Raw genomic sequence first — 8,857 nt, forward strand, 5'->3', positions numbered from 1 at the left:
AACTACATTCACAGATCTCTGGAACTTTTTGTGCAAGAGATCTCTAGAACTTTTTCATTTTGCAAAACTAAACCTCTATATCCATTGAACAACAACTCCCCATTTTCCCCTCCTTCTAGCCCCTGGTAACCACCCTTTTCTGTTTCCATGAGTTTGACTACTTTACATATTTCATATAAGTGAAATTATACAGTATTTGTCTTTTTGTCACTGAATTATTTTACTTAGTATAATGCTCTCAAGATTCACCCATGTTGTAGCACGGGACAGGATTTCCTTTTTTAAGGCCGAATAGTAGTTTGTTGTATGTATATATCACATTTCCTTTATTTGTTCATACACTGATGGACATTTGGGTTGCTTCTGACTCTTGGCTATTGTGAATAATGTTGCAATGAACATGTGTGTGTAAAAATCTCTTTGAGATCCTGTTTTCAATTCTTTTGGATAAATACCAAGAAATGGTACTGCTAGATCATATGGTAATTCCATTTTTAATTTTTGAGGAAACTTCATACTATTTTCCATAACACCGCACCATTTCACATTCCCACCAGTACTGCACAAGGGTTCCAATTTCTCCACATCCTCACCAACACTTATTATTTCCTGTTTTTTTTTAAATTTTTTTTATAGTGGTTACCCTAATAGACATGAGGTGATATCTCATTACATTTTTTTTTTTTTTTTTTTTTTTTTTTTTTTTTTGCAGTACGCAGGCCTCTTACTGCCTTGGCCTCTCCCATTGCGGAGCACAGGCTCCGGATGCACAGGCCCAGCGGCCATGGCTCACGGGCCCAGCCGCTCCATGGCATGTGGGATCTTCCCGGACTGGGGCACGAACCCGTGTCCCCTGAATCGGCAGGCTGACTCTCAACCACTGCGCGACCAGGGAAGCCCCTCATTACAGTTTTGATTCATGTTTTCCTGATGATCGGTGATGTTGAGCATATTTTCATGTATTTGTTGGCTATTTGTCTACCTTCTTTGGAGCACTATCTAGTCAAGGTCTTTGCCTCTGTTTTTCTCTTTGTGGTTTTCCATATATTTAATTTTTTTTGCAGTGAGCACTTATTAACTTTTATATTGAAGGTGTTATTGGGAATAATAGTAATAATAATTTTTAAAAAATGTATAAAGCAAGTTGTTGCAATAAGTAGATGGGCCACTCTTGACTGGCTAATTGAGGTAACCTATGGGTGGGGCAACTGCCCTTGTTTAGGATTAAACACTTGAAGAACACTTAAAGAGGCAACTTTATTCCAAACCAAGGCCCCTCTATCCGTTGTGGATCAATTTGCTCGGGTGACATAAAGCAGGGCAGGCAGAGGGTTAAGCAAGTCAAGCTGAGCTGGCAATGCAACCATGAAGCAGTAACAGCCTGTGCCCAAAACCCATGTGGGATGCTTGGTGATCTCGCATACAAAATCTTGATCTGGATACTGCAAATGATTGTTCTCTTAGGGATTTTGATATTTAGAAGGGAACTTTATTATGTAATTAAGGTTTATGGCTTTTATCTAGCCAATTCAGAAGGGGTAACTAGCTAAATCACCAATAATTTTGTAATCTGGATTTTAAGAAATACTCTGTAAGCATTTTAGGGGCCAACTTTGTATAAAATAAAGATAAGCAAAGACAAGCTCATAACAAGGTTTTAACTTTAAAATTTCAGTCAAAAATGTAAAGCTTGAGTTAAATGATGGGTGTCAATGAAGTGGATTTCCCAAATGTCTGGACAGGTAATAGTACTAGCAAACCTTGCTGGATGGAATTATTGCCCTGAAAGGAAATAATGGGGAATGATGGAATTTGAACCTCTTAATTGGAAAGCAAGTTATGATTATTTTCTTGGATGACAGGCTAATATGATAGCAGAGTGATTTGGCCAGGTGTACACATTTATTCTGCAGAAGCAAATGCAAACTGGACATCTAAGTAATTATGGGGAAGAGATACTGGGTTCAATGAGCCAATCACATATATGAATAGTTCTATTCCTGCTTCTGAACTCCTCCTTTATTGAAACCCTAGAGAGCACGCATGTCTAAGACCCACACTCAGTCTTATTACACTACAAATCTTTTCCTATAATGTTCTGCCCCTCACCCTCAGTATCATCTAATTTTCAGTACCTCTCTCTTTCTTTGTGTTATTGTTCCATTTCTCTCTCCTTTCGTGTTCTAATACTTGACCGAAACTGCATCTTGGATCACATTATGTTGTCTCACTGTCTACCTCCTCAGCATTTCACAGTGGTTTTCTTTTTTGACCTGATAAGCAGCATTTTATGATGAGCTTATTATCTTACAGCTGAAATTTTCGATCTCATTTTCAATCATTACCTGCCGTTTTGACTACATCATGTCTCCACTCCTTTGTTTTAGATCAGCAGGCTTGATGTGGTATATTATAGTGTCCATCTACCTACAACATTAATATTACTCACCTCCTCTTCGTCCTGACTTATTTCCTCTGGGACAAGTCCATCTAATTATCCAGTCTTGTCTCTTGCTTTCTGTACCACAATGCTCCCTGCCTCCTAAGATCAGTGTCCTATTTCCTTTCTTGAAAGATTAGCTTTCTTTTTTTTTTTTTTTGTTTTGTTTCTAGCCACAGAGCCTTGCTCCACATTATTATATGGTTCACTCTCGTCCTCACTCAGCCTCCCATCTCTATTCACTGGTTATGGATCACAGTATTCTATTAGTTTCTGATGATTTTTTAGCCTTCTTTTCCCCCTCCTTCAGCTTACATAAAGCAAAATACTCCTTAAGGATATTTTCTTCTTATTGTTCCAAAGTAAGAATGAACAAACATTCAATAATCTCTCACTCTATAACTGTTCTCCACTCCTCCCACCCCCACCCTCTCCAGCTCAGGTCTCTCTTTTCCTCTGGTGAATTCAATCTGTCATATGTTTATTCAGTACATTTCCACATTCAAAGTATTTAAGAAGCTAATTAATCCTTGGAGTACCCTTCTGGGGTGCACACCCAGGCTACAGAGGTAGTTGACATTAAGGCTGGGAGCAAAGCCCAAGAGTTTCTGTTTTCCAAGTCATGTTCAGACTATGTTTTCTTTCACTCTCTCTCTCCACAATTGAAATAGATACCATCAAGAATAAACTACTTGGATTTAATTTACAAGAAAGCTGCCAGAAATTGTGTGACCTTCTTAATACCCCAGATTTCTCTAATCAAACCCGTGTTAGCCCTCTGTGAGCTGCTTGGGAGCAGCTGGGAGTCAAACCACAGAACAAGACTAATGCATATCGTATATATATTTTTCTCCTTCATGCAGAAAGACAGAATTATTCACCCAAACCTGTCATCACAACAAGTCACTTCCAAGAATACGGTAAGGAGATGCTGTATGAGGTGGGGGGGATGAACGTACAAGTCTGGAAAGTGGGGTGATGATAAAAGAAAAGGAGGACTAAATCAGTGCATAGAGTTGTGTTGCTGTGGTTGACCACATTATTACAAAGACACAATGGGATAGGAGAAAGAGCTCCCTTATCCTCAACTCATACCAAGATCCCTTTTTGAAAATATACTCTTTTCAGCCCTATGGCTTATATGCTATATGCGGCCATTTGGGATTTATAGTTTGGCTTTTAAGGAGCAAAATGAGTTATTGTTTGCCGATTCACTGTTTTATCTGGTTATTATTATTATGTTACCAAGAAGTAAGGCAGGGCTTTTGTATAATGAGGAAAAATTACTAGCAATTAAATGACTTTCTTCTTTTTTCAGTTCAAATGCAAAAGGTAATTGTTTAACCATTACACCTAAATAATGGAGACCATTGGTGATCATTAATAAATAAAACTGTAAGTACAACTGCACACTGAAGAAGCCAGCTCAGTCAACACTTTCTTGATAAAGTAAAAATACAACAATCTTAAACATATTAGATTCTCTTTAATTCCTATTGCCTTGCCCTGCAATAGTGAACACTGCTGTTCAATCTTAGGTGAAATACAGTAATTGTTGTAAGAAGAGCTTGGTTAACTGAAACTTTTCCTGTTGACACACACTATTCATAGAAGACTAGACTATTTCCTCTTGAGAGGTAAAGGACTTATTAGGGTCCTTATTGAAAGATGCAGGAAATCTGCCACAGCCATTTTGGTGCAATTGTTTTATTTTTTAAAATTTTTATTGGAGTATAGTTGATGGTATAATTGTTTTAAACTAACTTAGGTCAGAGTCATAGGTGTAGAAAACAAACTTATGGTTACCAAGGGGGGAAGGAGGAGGGTGGGATGAATTGGGAGATTGGGATTGACATATATACTATGTATAAAATATTAGATAACTAATGAAAACCTACTGTATAGCACAGGGAACTCTACTCAATGCTCTGTGGTGACCTAAATGGGAAGGGAACCTAAAACAGAGAGGATATATGTACATGCATAACTGATTCACTTTGCTGTACAGCAGAAACTAACCCAACATTGTAAAGCAACTATACTCCAATTAAAAAAAAAATTAACTGAGGTCAAATAGTCATCCCAATATGTGAAAAAAATTAATTGTCTTCCTATTAACCATCAAGTAGTACCTATAGCAAATACCCTGATCATATACCATCATTCCTAGGGCTCATTTCATATTAATAATTATTATAAGAGCCACAACAACTACAGCTAACATTTATGTGCTTAAGTGCCAGGCAAATAAGTGTCATGACTGATCTTATACTTGGCACATGTTATCTCATTTAACATTCATTTGTCCACATTTGCAGATGCGGTAACTAAGGTTGAGGGATGAAGTGACTTGACAAAAATGATCTATCTAGGAAATGGCGGAGCTAGAAAGTAACATTGGAGAGCTTGTTCTTGACTACTTACTTACTTTGTTTGGGCTTCTATAACAAAATAACAGAGACTGGGTAGCTTATAAACATCAGAAATGTATTTCTTACAGCTCTAGAGGCTGGGAAGTCCAAGATCAAGGCGCTAGCAGATTTGTGTTTGTTGAGGGCCTGCCTTTGCACAGATAGTACCTTCTCTCTGTGTCCTCACATGGTGGAAGGGGCAAGTGAGCTCTCTGGGGCCTCTGGGGCATTAATCTCATGCCCTTATAAAAGGTCATGAGACCCTCATGACTCAACCATCTCCCAAAGGCCTCACATCCTAATACTATGACCCTTCAGGGGTTAGGGTTTCAATGTATGAATTTTGAGGTGACACATTCAGATCATAGCAACTGCTATACTATATCACCTCATCCCAGGTTTAGGCATGGGAGAAGATCCAGAGTTTTGTTTTTTTTTTTTAAGTTTTTTTTTTTTTAATTTATTTTTTGGCTGCATTGGGTCTTCATTGCTGCGTGCAGGCTTTCTCTAGTTATGGAGAGCAGGGGCTACTCTTTGTTGCGGTGCACAGGCTTCTCAATGCAGTGGCTTCTCTTTTTGCGGAGCATGGGCTCTAGGTGCATGGGCTTCAGTAGTTGCAGTGCGTAGGCTACGTAGTTGTGGCTCGCAGGCTCTAGAGCGCAGGCTCAGTAGCTGTGGGGAGTGGGCTTAGTTGTTCCGCAGCCTGTGGGATCTTCCCGGACCAGGGATCAAACCTGTGTCCCCTGCATTGGCAGGTGGATTCATAACCACTGCACCACCAGGGAAGTCCCCAGAGTTTTGTTTTAAAAGCTTACTTGCTAATAAAACTTTCTTTAAAGCACATAATTTAATGATTTGCTTTTTAGGACACATAACAATGTCCCCAAGTAAAACAAACACAGAACAACAACAACAATTAAAAATATGGAATACCACCGGGCTTCCTTGGTGGTGCAGTGGTTGAGAGTCCACCTGCCAATGCAGGGGACACGGGTTCGTGCCCTGGACCAGGAAGATACCACATGCCGCGGAGCGGCTAGGCCCGTGAGCCATGGCCGCTGAGCTTGCGCATCCGGAGCCTGTGCTTCACAACGGGAGAGGCCACAACAGTGAGAGGCCCGCGTACCGCCAAAAAAAAAAAAAAAAAAGGAATACCACCATTTCAAATTGCCATGAATTCTCATCAATTTCTTTCTTTCTCAAGGTTCAAATCTTCACATCTACCTGGTAATGATGATTGGAAAACAAATTTAGTTTAAGAAATGTTACTCGAAGTATCTCCTTGTTAGGAGAATACTATTTACAAATTCAACAAAATAGTAGTGACTTATTTACGGTTTACTATTTACCCAGATGGGATGAGTACGTTCTATCTCCTGTCCCCCTGGGGTGAGCTATAGCAATCTCACTATCAATGCAAAACAAAACAAAACAAAACAAATCAATGTCTTGCACTGATTAAGGAAGCAATAACAGCTTCCACTGAATTCCACACTCCTGGAGCACAGATTTTCCAAGGCTGTTCTCTCATCTCCTCCACCCCTTTTCATTTCCATAAAGCTAGCATTCATTAATTCCTGATTTTTTTCAACAGTGTTATTTGTGTGTGTGTGTGTGTGTATTAAATGCATAAATGAGTTGTCAAGAAAGTAAGGAATATGCAGAGGAAGCAAAACAAAAACAGGAACCCAGAGAAGTAAGCTTGCTTTTGCTCGGAGAACATTAACAAAACCGTGAATTTGAGCTTTCAGCTTTTTATGACCTTGTGGGGTGTAGGGGATTAGAGATAAAGACCAGAGTCAGAGCGCCCTCGCCAGAGCAGTTAAAGGCGTGGCGGATAGCTGGCGCCGCTGGAGGGGCGCGAGCTCCAATGGCACTATGAGACCCGAGCCGGCGGCCAGAGCCCGGGAGGCGCAGGGATGCGTCGGTCACTGCCACCGGGATGGTCCCCGGCTACCACCGACGCTGCTCCGGCCCAAGAGCCAAACACCATGGAGACCTTGGATCCTGACACCCCCCGCCCCCAGGATGCTGAGCCCACCAGAACTGGAGGTGAGCTTGAGCTCGGGAGTGACCAACAAAGGTTTGAATCGAAGGGGCCCTTTGGGTTTCAGCATCCTGTTAAGACTTTTTACCCATTTCTAAGCGTCAAGAGTATCTGCAGAGTTCGTGCGAGAAGGTGCTGGCTAGTTTCCCTGTGCAAGCCACCATTCACTTCTGCAGCAATGAGTCAGATTCAGATGAGGAGCAAGAGGAAGAAACCCTTCAGTGCCAGAAGGCTGGAGGCGGCCCGGGAGGAAAGGGCAGAGACAGGCTGACAAACCCAGGACGGCAACCTGGAGGCCATGGCGGCCTCGGTGGTAAGGGTCCGCTCTCCAGCCCTGACTCTCCAGAGGTGCTGCGTGCCCCTCATCCAAATAAGCCTGTCTCTCTTTCACCAGACCCACCTCACATATGCCCTGGGGGACAGCCCTTGGGGACAGCTGTGCCAGGACACTTCGCGTTTCCACTGGGTGTACAAGAACTTGACTGTCTCTGGCCAGCACCCCACTCTTGGCAAGGACTCAGCTTTTACTCGTCCTTCTCTTGGTGATTTTTTGAGCCTCATTTATACCTTTGAGAAAGAATTCTAGGACCAAGAAAAGGTTTGAGTCCACATGGGTTGTTATCAGGTAGGCCAACTTTCAAAGCACGTTCAGCAATATCACTGTGCCGATCAAACGAAAAATTATTCCATGTCGATTAATAACCCACCCACACCCACACCTCTCACTTAACCTGAGAATTCTTCTTTAGCTATTTCCACTTTCGTAAAAGTGATTTTAGATATTGTCCAAGGTTGATGTGGTTGTTTAGTGGCATTCTGAAAAAAATTTATTTATGAAAAACACAAAACACTGAATAATTTTCATAAGGGTAACAAAAATAAAAAGATAAGGATTTGTGGGGGACCGTTCTGGATAAAAATGTATATGATTCTTGTCTAAGGTCTGTCTGTGTGAATAGAAGAGCTTTAACTCTTAGTTTGGGACTGCTTTGGGCTTATTACTTGAATAGAATAACACTTTAAAAAAATTTATTGGAGTATAGTTGATTTAAAATGTGTTGGTTTTTGCTGTACAGCGAAGTGAATCAGTTATACATATACACATAGAATAACACTGTTTTCAATCAAAGTATCTAATGCAATATGATTTTCAGCTTTTTATATTTTGATGACCAAATGAGTGTATTTGTCAAGGTTTTTTCTTACTTAACTGTCTTACATGTGGTTGTCTTCCCAGTTTCTACTTGACATAAATATTTTGAAAGACAAAAAAAAAAAAAAAAAAAAAAAGACCAGAGTCAACCAGGTGGGACATCTACTATAAGACACCCACTCTCTTATAAAATTAGGATTCCAAAAAGCTATGTGCCCAGTACAAAGGTAAACTGGAAATAAACATACTCCTCCTCACACACCAAGGGATTCTAAAGAAAATCGCCTGTCTCAAAACTTGGTGTTGGATGGTGGGGCAAAAATCTCCCTTGAAAATTAAGTTTAAAGTGTTTTTTTGTTGGTAGTGACCTCATGCAGGTTTTAGTGGGTCAATTGCTTCTCCATATGGAAAGAAATAAGTTTGGATCCTGTGGCCTATCATAAACAGTCTCAAATTCTTTGAAACTCCTTTCATCACGAGGTGGGGTCTATTTCTCCTTCCATTGAAATTGAGTGGCCTGTATGACTTTTCTGAATAATAGAATATAATAGAACAAAAGAAGATGTGCCACTTTCTAGGCTTGGCCTTTAAAAAAATGGCAGTCTCGGGCTTCCCTGGTGGCGCAGTGGTTGAGAATCTGCCTGCTAATGCAGGGGACACGGGTTCGAGCCCTGGTCTGGGAGGATCCCACATGCCACGGAGCAACTAGGCCTGTGAGCCACAACTACTGAGCCTGCGTGTCTGGAGCCTGTGCTCTGCAACAAGAGAGGCCACGAGAGTGAGGGGCCCGTGCACCGCGATGAAGA

At 40.9% G+C, this 8,857-nt stretch overlaps 1 pseudogene across 1 annotated transcript; it reads left to right on the top strand.

Moving 5' to 3' along the window:
• Positions 1-6,729: 6,729 nt before the first annotated feature.
• Positions 6,730-7,272, top strand: LOC307069124 (protein ripply3-like; annotated as a pseudogene). The gene has a single exon. The product of its transcript is annotated as a protein ripply3-like (transcript).
• The last annotated feature ends 1,585 nt before the right edge of the window (positions 7,273-8,857 follow it).

This window comes from Hyperoodon ampullatus (assembly GCF_949752795.1).
Source record: "Hyperoodon ampullatus genome assembly, chromosome: X".
NCBI classification, from domain to species: domain Eukaryota; kingdom Metazoa; phylum Chordata; class Mammalia; order Artiodactyla; family Ziphiidae; genus Hyperoodon; species Hyperoodon ampullatus.